The following is a 20,059-nucleotide window of genomic DNA, read 5'->3' as shown; positions in this document are numbered from 1 at the left end:
TATAACTGAACGACTTTCCACCACCATCTCGGAGCCTGGAACAGGCTAGATGGGCTTTTAATCGGATGTATCTTTGTTTGCATGTAGGTGGGCCTATAACCGGGGGGGCTTATAAGCGGATTGGCTTATAAGCGGCAGTTTACGGTAAGTTGTCACAAGACATGAAAGCTACAAAAACCCTTTGAGTTCAGAATTTTCAAACTCAGGAAGAAATTAAACACTGTTTGGCAATCACACTATTTCTCAAGATCGGGCTCAAGGTGTTACAAGATTTCATGGCCGCAGCAAAAACTTGTAGACCTCATGAACCGCAAAGGTAATATGCAGGAGGACGTGACATGCAGAAACATCTAACTTTCGCAGTGAAACCTCTGAGAACCTTTCTTTCATTCAAGGATTTCAATCTTTTGAAGTCGTTAGCCCCATCGGCTCGCTCCTTTTTTAATTTTATGACTGCCTGTTATTTTCCTTGTTTACATGTTACTTAGTTTCTTAGTAGCAAGAGAAAAATACCAGGCTCAGTAGATTCTGTATCGACAGTTGTTTTATTGTGTGAATGAAACCCTCAGTATGTTAGGTACACAACAGTAAATTTCGCTTTTAATTCGATTTCATTCTTGTTGAACATCTCGTTTGTTTTGTTTGATACGTCCTCTTGAAATATTTGCCGTTGAGATTGTACGTTATCAAAAGCCGTTTTCATCCACAGCCACATTAATTTGGCTTATAAAACTCTGTTCATAATTCGCGACCTCAGATCTCGCACAATTACAGCCGCTGCGCAAGCGAAAGATGCAGCCCGTGTTCGATCTAACACAGTTGGAGCAACATACGTTTTACTTCAAAATTAACTGTGGGTTGATGCAGTGTGGTCCTTTGTGGAATTTGTAAAAAGCTCCAAAGCATTGAACAAGTGAGTTAACCAGTAAGAAAGTAACTAAAGAGCTTGATTTTCACAGGTAACCCAGGCTCTGTGATAGTACCACAGTACGGTTCCAGTAAAATTGTTGTTGTCCTTGCCTTCTATTAAGTATTTTTTCAGCACGGTAGGGTGGCTTTGGGCAAATGATGTATCGGTCCCCAGAAAGGTCACCTCAGGACTCCCGGGAAGGATTTTTTTGGTACAGTGCCCAGGCCTCATTTTCCTGGCCGCGCGTTGATCTGGCCCGGCTGCTTCGGCGAGCATATTCTCGGTCTGTTTGGATTATCTGGATTATATCCTTCGAGTTTGTCAAAGTCTGTTGGATTTGTTTTTCTATCTGGGAAAGTTTCATTGGTTTCTATATCTGCTGCTATCCTATTTCTACGATCCTGGCGTGTTTATTTCCGTTGGATTTCGAATTTCGTGGAAAAAGTTGTCTTGAATGAGAGCATGTCGGCGAAAATGGCTCTTCGTGTTTCCTATATTATTGTATATTATTATTGTAGATAGAGTGAATTTGAACAAATTACTGCAAATTATCACGAAACTTCGTTGGAGCAATAAGAACAACAACAATTAACTGCAGAGTAAGTTTTATTGATCTTTATTTAGTATTTCCTAGAAACTTTAGCATGATATTTTTACCCCATACAAACACTGTAATTTTACTGGAACCGTACTGTGGTAGTATCACAGAGCCTGGGTTACCTGTGTATTTATTTACCCGCTGCCGAGTCGAGGGCCGGAACTGAGTTGTTGGTGATAAAACTTATGATATAAAGCCGACTGTCAAGATTACAAGCAAACTTGAAGACGTCGCGTGAGTGTATCACCTTTTTCTTTTTGTTATTAGGCTTTAAGCGCGTATTTTTAAGCCGATAGAAGATCAGAACTATCATAAACTCTTTCACGCTGGCTACCGCCATTGTTGGCAGCAATCCAAATCGCGCTTCTGTGACTCTGCGTGTGACGTATGATCATAGCTCTGTTCTGATTGGATATTACTAAGAAGGCGTGAAAAATATTCCGCGAAAGCTTTTTCTAATATATAGATTTAGCCAGGGCTAAAAGCGAAGCTCTCGATAATATTTATAGTTTGTTCAAACAAAATATAAAATCGTGTATGGCTAAGCGGCGAGGGCATCGCCGGAGAACGGTTAAAAAACAACAATAGGTCTAATTAGCAAAAAAGCAACTTTGCACACGCAGCACACGTTTTTGTACATTTCGTTGCCGTTGTTTTGCACAACTACAACGTGAAACTTCCAGAAACATTTTTTATGGAGGCAATGTCGTAAGTGTTCTTGTTCACTTTTTTTCACTGCTGCCCATTTTCTCCTTGCATTGATGGCCGATAGCATTGTCACCGCGGCTACAAAATTCTCATGCTGATGTTGTTCCTCCAACAGAAAAATGTCTCCTTTTTTTTTTTGTCTGTCGCTCTAGATCTCTGTCGCCCTTTTTCTCGTTGAGTTTCGCTGGCCTATCGCTTTTTCTCTGTCTTTCTCTTGCTCTATAGTCCAAATTTTTTGGACATGACAATTAATCCAAGCTTAATACGCGGACACAGCAGAAACAATTTCCGCTTTCTTCCGATTTTGGGTTTCGTCTTTATTGACTCTTTGGCTGACTCTGCTTTACAAGACACGGGTGGCTATGCGATTTCCTGCCAAAATAACCTCGAGTTACATTTGAGTTGCCATACTTGTTGATTGAGTTAGTTAACATTGGTATGCCTGTGGTACGGACGCACGGTCGGGCGTACGGTCACGTGGTGATTACCAAATTTTCTGGGATGGCTAGATTACCACATTTTCTTACCCATGGTGTTGCACTACGCGCGCAAGAGCTCCGGAAAGGGTTGACTCCAAGGGCTTATATGGGAGATGAAGGCCCGTTCCAAGCGTGCCTATCGCCCCACTTCACCTCACTCCCCCAACCAGCAGATTCATGCATACAAAAACTCCAATGTGAACAAAATTTGCGTTGCAGATATAAGATTCTTTAGCTCAGTGGAGATTGTTTTTGTCTGATTCACCATTCTCACATTGCCCATATCGACCTACCATCTTGTTTAGCTCCCTCCCCCACCCCCCCCTCCCCCCGGTGAAATTGGAAACAATGGTCGTGGTGAACGAGATGTATTAAGGGCAATGTGACAATGGTGAATGTGTTTTCAAAAGGGATTTTTTTCCCTCTTTAAATCAAGCAACCCCTTGACCAGAGGGTGAATGGAAGGCTCCTAAAGTTATAAAGTAGATATTTAAGAATTTCTTTGTTTCAGTTGGTTGAAAAGTTTGTTCCTTTAGCCTTGTATTTGTAGCTTTGGTTAATAACGTCGTGGTCGATTCTGATTCGATTCGTGAGTAAGAAAAAAAATGAACTTGTCCATCTCATAAAAAAATGAAGTTTCTACCTGAAGAGTGTGAGCGGCTTGCATTAAACGAGGTGGGTATCATAAATCACCTTGACCAAAATTCAATCCATTGCACGTATATGCTAAATTATTAGTATTTACTAACATCTGCACTAAAATTAAATTCATTGAATTTATATTCGCAGTATACAGTTTATTTAAGATCTTCTGCAAAAAGGTATAAAGTTACATCCCTGGCAACCACGTTTTATTTTTATCATCTGAAATCAGTCTTCACTTCTATTCAGCCAATCTCCTGTTATTTTGCGGCTAGCATGAGAGTCTGAGTTATATTCCATACGAATATCATCAATTATTAATGTAACTCATGCTGATAATATCAAAATATCTGCGGTACGAAGTTTAGCAGATATTTGTTTTCTGCACGTTCTGAATTTGGTATTTTCATTGTGTTTTTCAATGAAGTGTTCAGTAGTTACGTAATACGTGTTAACTGCGTTTCATATATAAGTTGTTGTCAGTCAGTATGTTCTTCCTTCGGGTCTGCAACGCCACACGCTACAACACTGCTCTTTTATTTTTATGTTATGGATTTTATTTTCATGTTTTTCTGTATGTTTTCCCCTTTTTTCAGTGCGGGGATTTTGGTCATTTGAGTTCCACGTGCTTGAAGCCTGCGGATTCTTCGAAGAGTAGCTCTCGACGCGATTGACTAGATGGCGACTCGTCGACCTGTGATGAAGTTGAGTGTGATTTGATTCATTTATTGTCTTGTTGTGGCGACGAGTTTAGGGCGAAAGGCGGAAGCAGTGGCGTGAAAGGTCGCTTGCAATCTTCGTTTAATTTTTGGGTCGAGACTTTAGATGCACCAGATTTTGTCCTTGATATGATTAGGCGCGGTTACAGATTGCCGTTTGCCGAGTACCCCTCGCAGTGCTTTTTGAAGAACAATAGATCAGCTCTTCAGCATCCGGAATTTGTCGCTGATGCTATTAGCGAGCTTTTAAGTAACGGCTGCATTGTTGAGCACGAATCCCCCCCGTATTGTGTTAATCCTTTGACAGTCGCTGTTGGGAAGAAGCTTCCCCTGGTTATCGATCTGAGACACGTAAACAATTATTTAGTAAAACCTATATTCAAGCACGAGGACTTACGATCGCTTTCTCAAGTTCTCGATGAAGGACACTGGTTTTTCTCTTGGGACCTTAAGTCCGGTTACCACCATGTCGATATTTGTCTCGCCCGCCAAAAGTACCTTGGTTTCGCGTGGCCTTTTTCTGGCGTTGTCAGATATTTTTCCTTTACAGTACTGCCTTTCGGGTTAAGTAGCGTTTGCTTTTGTTTTACCAAGTTAATGCGCCCGTTAGTTAGGCGTTGGCGTTCTATGGGGCACAACAGTTTCATTTATTTGGACGATGGTTTCGGGAGTCGACCAGACAAACGTTCTGCCGTGGCAGCTAGCTTAATTCAACGTAAAGAGCTCTCTTCATCTGGTCTTCTTTGTAACGAGGAAAAGTCTCACTGGGATCCAGTTCAAATTGGCGAATGTCTAGGCTTCGTTATTGATACTATTTTAATGTGTTTCCGGATTCCCGAGAGGAAAGTTCTCAAGCTTAAAGGCTTGCTAGATTCTGCGATTCAGGATGGATTCTCTTCATTTCGCGAGTTAGCGAGAATAGCAGGCACTATCATTTCAGCTGCGTTAGCTGTTGGTCCAATTTCTCGTCTTTTGACCAGACAAATGTACTTCGCCATTTAAACCAGATCGGCTTGGGATGACATAATTCATTTTCCTCCGAGCCTTTTACAAGAACTGAAATTTTGGTATTGCAACATCGACTGCTTAAACGGCTATTCTATTAGGCCACCGTTAGCTAAGCATACCGTTGTATTTTCCGATGCTAGTGACGTAGCGTTCGGAGGATTTTCGGCTACTTTAGACGGCTCCGTCGTTAGCGGCATGTGGGAGAGCGAGGATATCGGCCAAAGCTCTACGTTTCGCGAGCTGAAAGCAATTTTTTACGTGTTGCTTTCTTACGTGGCTCAACTGCAACACAAGAGAGTTAAAATCTTCACTGATAATCAGGCCGCCGCCAGAATAGTTGCTATCGGAAGCTCCAAATCTCACCTCCAGGCCCTGGCTATGGATATTTTCAATCTTTGTCTTGCCAACAGCATCGTTCTCGAAGCCCAGTGGATCCCTAGGTCTCTTAATGAAAGAGCAGATCTTCTTAGCAGATTTATTGATAAAGACGACTGGTCCATCAATCCCTCGGTATTTCGACTTGTCGACGCTAAATGGGGCCCTCACAAAATTGATCGCTTTTCGTCCTATTACAATGCCCAGCTTCCGAGGTTCAACTCTAAATTTGCTTCCCCAGGTTGCAGCGGTGTGGACGCCTTGGCTCAGGATTGGCGACATGAGAATAACTGGGTTTGCCCTCCGGTGGGTGCCATTGTGCCTTTAGTTAGGGCTCTCTCGTCTTGCTCCGGTTACGGCACTTTGATCGTTCCACAATGGCCTTCGGCCTATTTTTGGCCTTTTTTTTTGCACGACAACGCCTCCCAGTTCAAGTCTTTTGTTAAAGAAGTGTTTGAGCTTCCTTGTATTGAAGACCTCTTGCTGGAGGGTCCAGGACAGAAGCAGATTTACAAAGCGCGTCCGTCGGTGTTCAGCGGCTGCCCGAAATTTAAAATGTTAGCTTTGCGGATAGATTTTAGGTGCGCTTTCCCATTTTTGTCTCCCCTTACAGCTCATTATTGTCGGTGTTTTAGGTTTATCTTTTGTTAGCTTCGTTTTGGTATTATTATTTATTTATTTATTTATTTATTTTTTGCCTGATTTGGCACCGTTATCGTGTCTGCTTTGGCAGTGTATTTTTGCCTGATTTGGCAGCTTTGTTTTGCCTGTTTTGGCGGTGTATTTTTTGCCTGATTTGGCAGCGTCTTCTTGGCTCGGAGTTCGATGTCCGCTTCACCACGTAGTTTGCCTGTTTTGGCGCCGTCAGTTGGCCTTATTCTATGTTTTATTTTATTGGTCTACATTTGTTTTATTGAATGTTTGCTATTTTGTTGTATTTTTTACTGTTTTTTACAGCATTACTGGGCTCAGCCAGTTCGGCTTCCGTTTGTCGTTGTTTCTCATTACATGTCGTTTTTACGCTGTAGTACTGTCCGTGCTGCATGATTATGATGTAGCATCATATTTTCTACTGTATTATAATTTTATATGTTTTGCCTTTTCCTGCCTACTTTTATTTTATTTTTTAGATGTTCTCCAATCCGGGATTTGGAGTGAAGCGAATTCTTTGGCCGATCCATCCTTGCGCAAGCTTGTTCCAGACCTTCTCCATTTACAGTTTGAGTCCAAGGCTCCCTCTACCGTGCAGAAGTATAGATCTGGCTGGATCAGATGGCGTGAATGGGCAGATTCTAAGTTTGGCGTTCCAGTTATTCCAGCGAAGCCACTGCACATTGCTCTCTTTATCAGCGAACTTACTGCTGTTTCTATTTCTAATAATACGGGGATATCTCCTATAGAGTCAGTTGTTTATGGTATTAAGTGGGGTCATAGTCTGGCCGGTATTGTAGAATGCCCTACTGGTCACCCCCTTGTTAAGTCGTCCTTGGAGGGTGCAAGAAGGAAGCTTGCTCGTCCTGTTCAACCCAAAGAGCCTTTATCCGTTGACACAGTTTTAAGGATCGCTGAATATCATATTTCTAGTAGTTCGCTTGCCGTTATTCGTTTTCTTTTCGTCCTCTTGGTTGGCTTTGCTGGGTTTTTTCGTATGGACGAAATTCGCAATTTGACAGTTAAAGATGTCTCTTTTTTCAACGAGTACATGTCAGTTTTTATTCCTCAGCGCAAAAATGATCAGTATAGAGAAGGGCATACGTCCTTTCTAGCTAGGTCTCATAAGGCTACTTGCCCAGTTTCTATCACCGAAAGGTTACTTAAGCTTTTCCCTTCAACTTGTGAGTCATCTTCGCCCCTCGTTAGGCGAATCGTTAAAACTAAGTCTAGGGAGTGTTTTCACGCTTCTAGAGGAGTTTCATATTCAACGCTAAGAGACGAATTTAAGAAATTTGTTAAACCATTTGTAGGTGACATTGCTCTTTACGGCACGCACAGTATAAAGTCTGGTGCCGCCTCAAATCCTGCTTGTCGGAGTGTTTCCGCTGATCTGCTAGATATGCATGCTGGCTGGAAATGTGCCACTTCAAAGAACAGATACATTAAGCACACCGTTAGTGATCGCTTAAAAGTTGCTCAGACTATTGCTATTTAGTTTTCGTTTGTTTATTACAATCATTTAGTTTATTAGTAATCTTGGCGGGGGACTTAAGTCGTGCCTGGCCCGCCCCAGATTTCCTATCCCTTTTTCCCCACGGGGTTTTTTAGGTTAGGTTTTTTCTGGCCCCACTGGCACGGCTTACTCTATTTGACGTTTTCATTTCTATTTTGTACTAGTTGTTTGCATTTTCTTTAATAAAGTGGCGTTACCGCACAGGCCATAATCCAATATTCTCAGTGATTTGCTGCATTTGTGTTTATATTTATATAGGTTAGTGCAGAATATAACAGGAATAATTCTTCCTTTGTTTTAATACAGCGCGAGATATTCTCTTCACGCTGCCGTATGCCAGTGTTTGTAGAATCATACAGTAAACGAAAAAGCAAAATTTTACTAATGGATTAGAATAATGATTATATAACATAAATTATTATCTAATTTTACAGTGGCTTTTTCTAGTTTCTATTGTATTTTTTTTTTATTTTATTTTTTTACTTGTTTCAGTCTCATTTGGCAAGGTAAGGCGCTTAATGTCATTTGCGAACGGAAAAAAAAAACAATTAGTGAGAAACTGAATAGCAAAATTTTAAAAAAATAATAAATTAAAAAACCTGTACATTTGTATTTGTTCGAGCGACTCAACATTTTAGATTTGTGTTGCCTGTTCTTGATAATTAGCCAAAAAGCTTCTCACTACACTCAACAGTCAATCGCCTTGTTCAGGGAGAAGCTCGTTTGACTTAAATTAAGCGACTATTTGTGAAAGACCGAGTATATTAGTCGCGCGAGTAGAAATCGACGGAGGCATGTTTACCGTATCAACTGCTATTTGTTTTGAGGTACTTGAGAAGTTTATAACCTGTTCAGTTTTCCCGGCACTTCATCATCTTTCTGTAAAGATTAATCGGAATAAATAGAACTTGTGCTGAGCGCCGAACCATTAGAGTTCATTTGATCGGTGCTCGCTCTTCTTCCAAGGCGAAACTGATCTAGTAGCCATTCCAGCCGGCGTTTATCCCCACTCAGCTTTCTCTCGTACTGCCCTTTTAAAACCTTCTTAAGGTCCTTCTTCTCGTTTTTAAACCTGTTCTCAATTTCGAGCTTCTCGTGGTCGAATTTTAATTTCAATGTTCGCATTTCCAAGGAAAAGCACTTTTCCAGCTGTTCTTTTTGATATTTCAAAACAGAGATGTCGTGCTCGTAACCTTGTATTTCCGACTCAAATTTCAGCCTCTGTCGTTGAAGCATTCTGCGAAATTCCACCTCGAACTTACGTCTGATGTCTTCCTTTTCTTTAATAAAGCCCTTTTCCATGTCCGACTTTTCTCTTCTAAAAATGTTCATTAAATCGTTCTTTTGCTGTTTGAACCTCCGTTCTATGTCAATGATTTCCAACGCGAACTGGTGCTCAACTAACTTGTGCTTATTGGCGTAGTGAGAATGCATTTTGGTCTTCTCTTGTTTGAGCGATTTCAACAGCTCCTCTTTATCCAGGCTCATTTCGGCATCTGATATACTTTTAAAGTGCATATCAACCTCTGGTTACTCGTGATTATAGAGGGTCTCGAGATGCGCGTTCTCCTCGAAGTAAACATTCTCCAGATCGCCCAAGCCCGGCGACAATGTCCGCCTCAGCTCATTTTTTACTTCCTCGATTCCCTCAAGCTCTTTGCGAATCTTCGCTTCCATTTCAGCCTTTTCGGCTTTAAATCCTTCCTCTTTCTCCCTTAAAAGTCGCTCAAATTGCGCTCTTAATTCCTTCTTCTCTTTGATGTAATTGTCAAGGAGAGTCTGTTTTTCACGATCCCATGATTTTATCAATGCAGATTTCTCGTCTTCGAAAGACAACTTCAAAACATGTCTCGATTCCTGAAATTCCAAGCGGATGTTGTCTCTCTCTTTTAAGAAATTCTGTCGCATTTCTTCTTTCTCGCATTCAAAGGCTTTTCTCATGTTTTCCTTTTCCACTTCAAAAGCTAAACGCATATCATTTTTCTCGTCTTCGTGGGCGCGATCAACAATCTCTCTCTCCTGCAGAAATCCTCGAACAATTTCCGCCTTCTCCTCAAGGAACCTTCTTTCTATATCAGATTCATCGATCATAGCTAGATTTTCCTCCGAATTTCGTGAACAGTCGCTTTCTATGGTCTTGATTTTACTGATTAACCTAAGAGCGCGTTGTTGGAGAGATCTGTACAGTACCGCAAGTGATCCCCAACCGCAAATGATCCCGAGACCGCAAATGATTCCCAAAATGGACCGCAAATGATCCTCGACCGCAAGTGATCCCCAAAGTTGACCGCAAATGATCCCGAAAGAAAAATAGGAATGGCTTAGACTCGAGTTAGCGGATCATCGTCTCTATTTTATTATTATTACAAAAAGTAAGATTAAACGCTAAATTTCAGTTCTAAAATACATACATGAATAAAAACTAAATGAAAAAATCATTCAAGTGTAAAAACGAAGTCGGTAGGCAACACACGACTTTTACCTCATGCCAAAATGCTGCTTGTTCATATGAATTTTCTCTCTGGCGGGTAGATTATACCTCTGAAGGAAAACGTTTTGTCTGAGCAAATGTGATTTTTGCCGCTTATTTCATACTGAGAGGTCATGACACGCATTTTCGGCAGTCATTGTTGTTTCTGGTCGGCATGATTTGTCCTTTAATGCAAGCATTTCCTTTGAACTCTTTTCAAATGCAATGCTTTTCATTGCGGCTAAATAAGGGTTTTAGGTTGTTTAATTTTCTTTAAAGTGCCTCATGGATCCGAATAATTATAAGCGACTTTTTTTTAGTCCGTGAATGTGACGGTTCGTACGATGTTCTGTCACTCGATAACTACCGCTTACCTCGCTTTTGCGTTTCTCGTTACCAGGTTTAGATTCTTGTTAACTGTCTCCAGCAAAGACACAACAAATGGATATACATATAAGCGTCAATATAACTATTCGCAACATGTTCATGAGCTGTAAGCAAGTTGCTCTTTCAAAATAAACCGAAACCTGTGGACATTGATAAGTTCGGGGGCATTTTGACGTGTGTTTATTTCAAATCATGTCTTGTTTCGTAAAGGGCACTCCCAGGCCTGGGACACTCCTAAGTTACGAACCAATGTCTTGCTGTTTATCACGTAAAATTCACACTCCAGAGAAAAATCAAAACTAAATATTGTGAAAATTAATTCGACGCTTCTAAAAAGATCAGTAAAGTCAATAAAGCTCTTGTTATGTAGAGGGTGCCCGGCTTGGTATTCCTCAGTAGACAAGTTGAGCTTGGGCGTTAAAATAATAGAGTTTTTTCTGCGTAACGTCCTGCCTGTCTTAAATTTTCAGCGACGAAACAGTTCTTTAAAGAAAATTGAAGCAATTGACAATGGAAGAAGTATACGGTTCATAGCATATCCTTTTCAGATTTATTCTACTTTTTTTTGGCCTTGTATAAATTGACCTGAGACGAAGCGTCCTCCTTCCCTTTTTCTTTAGAAGGCGCGAGAAAAAGGTTCCTGTTTTATAATCAGTCCTTTTTTGTAATCAGTCCCATAAAATCCATTCCATTCCTCAAGTTTTCACGAGATCATTTGCGGTCAACTTTGGGGATCACTTGCGGTCGAGGATCATTTGCGGTCCATTTTGGGGATCATTTGCGGTCTCGGGATCATTTGCGGTTGGGGATCATTTGCGGTACTGTACAGATCAAAGCACATCACAGTATACAATTTCCTGCCGAGCGATGACCCCTAGTCGAGTCATTTTATTTGGCTTGTAGACCAATGCGTGCGCAGTTTGCTGACCGCCAGTGAATGTGTGGGATGGGTGCGCACGTCAAGAGAGTTTTTTGGATGAAATTAATGATCAAGTCTTGGAAAATTAACATTTCATTTCATGCTTCACGGGAAGCTGAGTTCAAGGAATTAATTAATGGAGTGTACTCAGCGATAAAAATACAAAGATCTTGAAAACCGAATATCATGGAATATGCATATGCATGTAGATTAACAGCCTTGACGCTTTGTAGCAAATCTCATTGGTTTTGACCATAAGAAGTCCTTACTTCTGAAACAGCTGGCGATCAGAACCGAAACTAATCGATAATTTGCCCGATCGAAAAAACTTTTTTAGGCTAATTTGAAAAGCGCCGTTGATACGCGATGAGCCTTATAAAAACAGTGATAAAAATTACCGTCGGTGAAGAATCACACAATAACATACACCTTTGTTTTGAGAATGTTTACAACCTACGGTGAGATCGAATCAGAAGGCGATAACCTTTTTCCGGGGGATGCCTGTGGCACTACCACGGTAAAAATCCGGTTCGGTTGTAGCCAAATTGCAAAGCCAGCCAATAGGGTTGCGTAAAATCTTTATCGATTATCTCTTCTTCCAAGCCGACTAATCAGATTGTACAAAATCTGTATCGATTTTTAATCGATTTGCTTCCTCTGAAGAACGTTGAAATCAGAACGTTCCTTGCCAAATTTGTCGCGCTTGAGTTTTCCCACTCGTGGTTTAGGATGGCTTGTTTTAACCAGCGAAATCCTTCGGGATACTGGCAAGTCACGAAAGGCGACCTAAGACAAATTATTTCTTCCCTTCATGATTCTTTTTTGTTTAGGTCTAGCTTTTTCATAAGGTTTTAGTAGCATTAGTAGCGTCTGGTTGCGGGCCGTGATTTCCGATAGATTTTTTTATTCGGAGTTCGCCAGTTTTTGCCGAGCACAGCCAGAGTTCAATTTTTTCTTTTCTTATCGAAAACACCTTGACGATGGGAGGTTAAATCGCGTAAATTACAACTCGTACCCTTGACGATTGGCGGTGAAATCGCGAAAATATCGTCCTCGTCGATCGACGACTCGCTTTCGGCATGGATTGGACTTGTGGATGGGACACGGATCAGGACCTTAGTAAACTTATTATACCTTGGAATCAGGGATAATCATTGGAACTATGTTAACTTTGAGACCTTGGAAACACATTGCAATTAATTTTTAACCGTGTCAAGACCATCTTGGAATATTAAACTTTAATCTTGGATTAAAACATTGGAACTTTATCGAACTTTTATTAAAATAACCCTGGGTTCGACCCTGGATAAAGTAAGCGGAAGTTTCGTTTTGTTATGTTCCATTTACCTAAAACTACAATGTTTATTTCTCTTTGAAAAAGTTACCTGTGTCAAGATATGACGTATCTTTATACATATAGTTCCTGTTCAGGTTAATCAGAGAGCATTATGCACATGTTCTCCATTACTTGTTTCCGTTAACATTCCAATTTAAGTTACACGGGTAAACCTTGTTTTGATGAAAAATAACTTCTTTTTCTTATCCAAATCTTGCTACGAAAATAACTACATAGCGATAGATCAAAACAAGATCAACTCCATCCTTGCGACCACTGTCAAAAGGGGTAGGAGATAGGGAGGAAGCAAAAAGGGGATGTGGATTGGAGAGAAATAATGCTTCCATAGACCAACGCATCCCACGGAAACGACTTCAGGCTTCTTGTCTTAATCTGAAGTCGGGTGTAATCGAGTCAGTCGAGTATGCTGAGACGTTATTAATGACAGATTTCGTTGTCTTTTCATAAACGCGAATCTCCACTTTTTTTAAAGGGCGGATATATTTCCTTGTTTTCAGTGTGTTTTCCGTCGCCCACCAAATACTACTTTGATTGATGGCGGGGATAGAACTGGTGTGATTTGTTTTTTCCTTGCAACACAGGTACCTGACAAAATTAAAAGATATTTCGCGCGCGCCATGTCAGAGTCAAAATCAATGTTTTGAAAGCAGAGAACGCCGCAATGATCCACTTTTATCAAGTGTGTAACGTCTGACTCAGTTTTTGCTTTGACGTCATGACATCTGTTCCCTCAAAGGGCTTTTTAAAAATTCTCGAAACAATAGAAATTTATTTAGGATCAAAAATGACTTCAAATAAATTATTTGTAACTTATGAGAGGTCGACTTGTAGCAAGTGTAACCCGCTCACTGATACATGCTTTCGTGCAAGCACGTATAAGTGACCAGAGGTCATTTTTGAGAGTGGCTAGTGTACAGGTTCACTTAAAAATTTTTTCCGTTTGAAAATATCACTAAAGTCATCAAATTCGTGAATTTGGCGTTCTTTTGGTAGTAAAAACACGTCTTAATTTTCTGACTCTAGAACATATTAATGTAATTGGTTCCTGCTGTTTTAAAACTTGTTTTAGGGCCTCTTTATATGAGCCCGGTTGACCGGGCTGGCCCGGTTTCCGAGATCTCGCCTCACCTCTAAATCCTTTGTAAAATTTTCGATGTGTTCATATGAGAGGGAGGGCTGGCTCGGTTCCCGAGATCTCGGTTTTTCCAACCGAGATCTCGGTAAGCGGGCTGGAAATTTTGCCATATGAACACTTCATCCCGGTTACCGGGATGAACGGCGGGATGAATTCTGGCGGTCCGGATGGCATCGTCTTGCATTGCCTGCTGTATTTTCCACATCATAAGCATCCCATTTAACTGCAGTGATACAGCTTTAAGAGTTACCGATGCTAAGATAGGCCCAAAAGTTAAAATTTTTGTGTTTCGCTATGTTTGCTTTGTTTCCTAAATTTGGCGCCAGAACTCGTACCCAGGATCTTTGACCTTTTCTCATCTCGGAAACCGGGCTGAAATTTCTCATATGAACCCAAAGCAAAATTCATCCCGGTAACCGAGCCAGCCCGGTCAACCGGGTTCATATGAAGAGGCCCTTAATGGCCTAACAGTTTTTCAAGTTCCGATTATTCTTTTTGTCTCTAACTTTTGACATGAAGCAGGGATTTAGTCATTTGCGAAAAAGCAAAGTAATTTCTTTGCTAAGGATAAGTTCCTTTGTAGAAAAGACCTTGTAAGTAGCAAATATCAGGGTTGTAATAAGGTATATTTTTTTTGCCAAATGATCCCACATTTAGGCCGTAAATTTTGATCCCTGATCCCAAAATTGTTGCAAAACTTGATCCCTGATCCCGTGAATTTGTTTGATCCCTGGATTCAATCCGGGTTGGATTAGCTGCGTGTACTTTATAAAAACTGCAAAAAAATTTTTTTCTCTTTTTGATTTCTTTTACAATTAGTCACATCATTTACTGACAGGAGAATTAAGGTTGGTTCCACTTTGTTCTTTAGAGCAATCATAGTTTCTGTCATAATACCTTCCACTTAAGAGCTCTCATTGCAATATATCTTGTCATGAACTTTTAGTTTAGTGCTCTGTACGTGCCGTTTACGCCTTTCCTTTAAAATGTGATCAATTCCGCAATTCGCCAGCGACACAAGCAAAAGAAAACATCAAGTTAGTCTAAGGTAAAAGGCGTTTGTCCTAATTGTACACGTAGTTTGTCTCAGTCGTCGCCTTGGTCGCACCGGTTGACCAACTAAGGTGAGGTGTGCCACAAGTCATACATCACCATCTGACTATCCTTATACACGTTTCGTATTGGTGTCGGTAGCCTGAAGGTGCACGCACGTGGGAGAAAATTAAAGTTGTAGCGATGAAGGTGGCCCAACCTAGGGGGGTCTGGGGACATACTCCCCCAGAAAAGTTTTAAATTTAGGGTCTCAGCAAGGCCATTTCCAGCGTTTTTTGCATGACATTTTCAGTAAATTAATACGCAGGAAAATGCAGTAGCTAGTTGTTTATTTTACCCATCTCTGGTGTTGTTGGTAAGATTCAGTGTTTATGGGAAAAAAGAGGCCAGTGAAGCCGTCAGAATTGTGGAGTAATGAAAGGATAAAGCAAACACTAACACAAACACACCAACAGTGCAAAAATGTACCTATTTAATGATAAACTAGGGTATCTAAAAGATAGTAATGCTGCGGCACATTCTGTTGATACTGGCATTAGTTAGGCAGTGAGACTTAAAAGAATCAAAAATGACATTGAATATCCTATTTACATGTTGGAAAGTACTAGAATAATTACTGTCAGTCTATAGAAAGAACTCGTGGGAACGTTGTTTAGAAAATGATCAAGTGGTTATCAACTCTGGTTTTCCCATACACAGTAAATTGTAGGAAATAATAGAAATTCAGATCGTTTATCAATACATTTAATATACGGTGCACGATATTTTCTCTGGAAACACAATACTTTTCTTGCTGTTTGTTGCACTTTATTAAGTAACAGTTATTTAGCTATATATTTATAGAAAACAACAACACAAAAAACGGGAAAAAAAAAAAAAGAAAGAAGGAACAAATAACTCAGTAGGATTTGAACTCGGCACCTTCGACTCGACGCGACTACACTTAACCACTACACCACAGAGACTGATAACGTAGTTTCTAGGAGAAGTCTTTCATTTTATTCCTTTTCCATGAAACTTCCGCCGGATGATCGCCAGCCGCATTAACCGAGCTATTAACAATGAAAAAACAATGTAAACGAATATTCCATGGCAATAAATGAATGAAAGAACATAATTATGCTTTTCAAAACGCCGATACACGTCCTCGTCTGCAAAGTAGGACAAAACATATGTTTTGTTATCTCGATTTCCGCTGTTATTTTGAAGCAAATGGTCAAAATCACATCCATTTTCGGCTCATACAGTTTCCTAAGAATAGTATTGCATGACATTTTCTCACTTTCACATCACCTTCTAGCAAGCTGGAATTTGTATATCCCCCGTGTTGCGGAGTCGAAGAGCAAAAAGGCTCTTGAGTCAAAAAAGGCTCTTGAATTGAAATCCAATCCCCAAGTTAACCATCGTACTCATCTGAAAGATTCCTGCGTGTCGTAAAATTTGATAAGACCTCTAACCGTGCTGTAGAAAATTTGCCACAAAGAAAACTCTAAGTCTGAGCAGCGAACGATGCACTCTCTCACCCACCGAACTTCCCCGTGTTTTTATTTGAGTTGTTCGTGGCGCAATACACTCTGGTTAAATGCAATGCATTGTGGTAAAAAGTGTGGTTAAATGCAATGCATTGTGGTAAAAAGTGATGAATTCGAGAATTCGTCGCCCCTTATATATTTCCTTTAAATCCTGATTATGTTGCTGCTCGCTCCCTTCGGTCGCTCCGCAGCAAAAAATGATTTTCAGGAAATCAAAAAAATATTTTCTTTGTTTTAACTGTACATGTACACACGCGCGTATGTTCGTTTATGGATGATACGCTCCTGAGATCTCTTTGAGCAAAGATTGGCTTGACCAATGACTAGTACCTACAGAGTTCCACGAGACGAGGATGAATAGAGAATCCCTGTCGCTATAGCGTATGAACAACAACAGCTTACAAAATGCTAATATAACATGCAAAAGGTGTAGCGACAGAAAATTTGAAGCGTCTATCATGGCTGCACAATTTGCAGTAATTTATTTCCAGACTACAGGGATTGTGTTTCCTTGATTTTGGACGATTCGACTTGCTAGCTTTTTATCACAGATCAGAGCTTCTCCCTCAGGCAGAATATTTAATCAGAGCCACGAGCTTCATCAAGTTGCTATATCTTTCATGACGCTAGCTACTTTACGTTTGAAAGTAATTTGCATTTAGTGGCTTAAAAGTGAATGTTTGAATGATATTTTTGGGATCTGTTAAAGGAATTTTAGCATAAAGGCTACCATATATGGTGTCTTGAGGCTCACCAGTACAACGTGCAAAGTGTCAAATACCAAGTGCAAAAAGAAAGTGCTATGATAAGAGGAGTTTGTCAATTAAAAGAACTGCGTCTCTTAACAAGACATCTTTGTTAAATATTTGTTTAGGATGCCTGGCTTCATCATCGCACGACAGGTTTAGAAAGAGAGAAATTGGCCACTCTGGTAAAGGGCAATGTCCATTATGCACATTTTTTTTTCCAGAATCCGTATTCGGCAAGCAAAGACTTTGACCAATTCCAATTCTTTAGCTCAGTCATCTTAGCTCCAACAAACTGAGTCAAAAGGTCAACAAGCAGAGAGTAGGTAATGTGCTAAAAAAGACAACATGAGATAAATATCTTTAAATTCAAGCAAAGTATCCACAAGTTTTCCAGACAAGCTAGTCCAGCAGATCTGATTGCATTAGTACAGTTTAGTACCGGATCGAAATGTTACAGCAAAAATACAACTGAATTGAAAAATGTTGACAGGTTCGTCCAATTAAGGCCATTTCAGAATTTTGTGGTCTTTGTTGTTCTGTTGGACAACCGGATCTCTGATCCCCTTTCAGTAATGCTGATCCCGATCTCACCGGCTTGTGATCCAAGATCCCGGTGCTGTGCAGTGATCCCTGATCCCACCCCATTTTTTGGTGTTGATCCCTGACATATTAAGAAAATGAAATGAAATATTAAGAAAATGAACTGGAAATCCGTGACACGCACACAGCTCCCGTTGATTAAAATGTGGGCGTGAAATCCACATCGCTGTTCATCACTTCCGGTGAAGTCTCCAACGACCCTCTAACTCTTGCGGCCGTCTGTGTCACCGTTCTGTAGACTCCCAAACAAAAGAGAAAAAGGACTGCCTGATCGCAGGTTCGACAAAACAACAGTCTGAAAAGACCAAGGGTCAAAAAAGTTTCATAAAGCATTTTCTCATCGAAAAGAAGTGTTGTCAGAAGCCTTCAATTAATTGAAGGGCTGAGAAAAAATTGCATTATTGGTGGAATCAAGAGCTGCAGCAGACAGGGCGGGTATAAATCGAACCTCCATGTGCGATTAGCTCTCGTAAGCCGCCTGACCGTCTCCCATAAGCGACCGCCAATCCAAAACACCAAAATTTTCCCAGTCAAAGCCGTTACAGTTGGAATCTATTGTAAACTACCACCTCCTCGGTATATAAGCGACCGCGACCACTTTCTGACCCTGACGGTTAAAGATTTTCCATTGTTTTTAACCCCTTGTATAAAGCGACTACTTGACGCATTCTCTGATCTTTATTTTTCGCTGTATGCCCTATCTTACTCACAGGGTCCAGAGGAGTTTCGTGTGAATAAACGAAATACATATTTAAAGTCTCACCTTGAAAAATGTCTATACCTGTCGCTCAGCACGATTAATTAGCTCAATGGGATCTTCATAAATCTACTGTAAACGATTTCTTCGCTTCTTATCTGACCCAGATCGACTTTTGAAAATCAATAACCGCAAGCCATATCTTCGCTGGCGCACGGCACGTCGCCCGAAGGGTGACCGAAGGCCGTTGCCCGAAGGGCGACTGAGGCACGAGGTGCCGAGTAAAAGAAAGGATTTTATACTGTAAGCCGATCTTGCGAGCCGTCAGTCTCTTGGTTTGCGGTCTATAGAATTTGTAACGAAACTGTAACGCGATCAAAATAACCCATTTTTTCAGAGGTTTTCGACGGGTTTTGATGTTCTAACGACAAACACATCTCCTCTGGACCCTGCGTCTTACTTAGAACATACCAAGAACTTTAGTGACAACATGCAATTTGATATCCTATGTGCCTGGACCTTTTCTCGGAAGAAACCCTCCTGGCCCCTGTGGTTCGATTCTTGTTAACGACCAAATCCCATAAGCGATCACTCAGTCTTTGCATTTTGGTTGGTCGCTTACGTGAGGTATATCCAAAATGATGTCTACAATAGGTATGCTTCAGGGGGCTGAAAAAGTCCAAAAGAGAACCAACTTTCGATTTTGGGTGTGGTCATGTGGGGTTTAATTTTATACCCGGGTCCAGGCCCGGGTCAACCTATTTTTTCGCGGGAAATCTAGTGCCGCAAAGATTCTGGGAACGAGAAGCCATTGTTGTGCAATGGAAGCCATGATCATCGAAAATGAGGAGAAAATGGTAAAGTTTGTTGGCAAAACTTCCTGCAAATGGACTATTCTATTATTACTATCAGTGGAAATATTACGTTCCTCGTTCTGTGGCATTTGTGGGCAAATTAATTCGCCGGTGTAACTGCAAATCACTGGAATGTTGACCACGTTTTGCGCTGTGTACAACCACATCGTGGCTTTAAAATTTAAAGGATTCGGCTTTATGCTTACAGGTAAGCTTTTATCTATTTTCCCTTGATATATAAAGAAAATCTTTAGTTATATTCTTTTAAGAAGTGTATCCTTGTCTGAAAGTTTAGTTCCTGCAAACCTTGAATGTTTGTTTCTTAATTCATTCAGTAAATTAACGGTCAGTGTAAAATACAGACTGCGGACTGTTGTATTTGTATGTGTAATCAAATGGTGACGAGTGAAATTAGGGAATAATTTCACGCGCGTTTTGTCCACGAGTATGCCATTTGATTACCTATTTATATTATGGGTGACGAATGACGTTAACAATCTGGGATTTTTGACATGTTTATCCTGCACTCTCTCGAACGTTTAGAGCTTAAATTTGGCTTAAGTTCAGAGTTTTTCGACAAAATACCTGTTAGAATCCTTCTTGATGTGCTCTTTCGTGTGTTCAGGTTTTCTAAAGCGTCTTTTTGTGCCCTGACATCGTCATTCATGACATTTTAAAACTTCATCGCCATCTTGACACT

At 40.5% G+C, this 20,059-nt stretch overlaps 2 pseudogenes; one reads left to right on the top strand and one right to left on the bottom strand.

The window, feature by feature from the left end:
• Nucleotides 1-4,119: 4,119 nt before the first annotated feature.
• On the top strand, nt 4,120-7,588 carry LOC140938052 (uncharacterized; annotated as a pseudogene).
• Nucleotides 7,589-8,105: 517 nt separating this feature from the next.
• LOC140938051 (uncharacterized) lies at nt 8,106-17,876 on the bottom strand (annotated as a pseudogene).
• Between the last annotated feature and the right edge of the window lie 2,183 nt (nt 17,877-20,059).

The sequence above is a fragment of the Porites lutea genome, chromosome 5 (assembly GCF_958299795.1).
Source record: "Porites lutea chromosome 5, jaPorLute2.1, whole genome shotgun sequence".
NCBI lineage: Eukaryota > Metazoa > Cnidaria > Anthozoa > Scleractinia > Poritidae > Porites > Porites lutea.
Note: the sequence above shows the minus strand (reverse complement) of the source record. Positions and strands in the feature narration are given on the sequence as shown.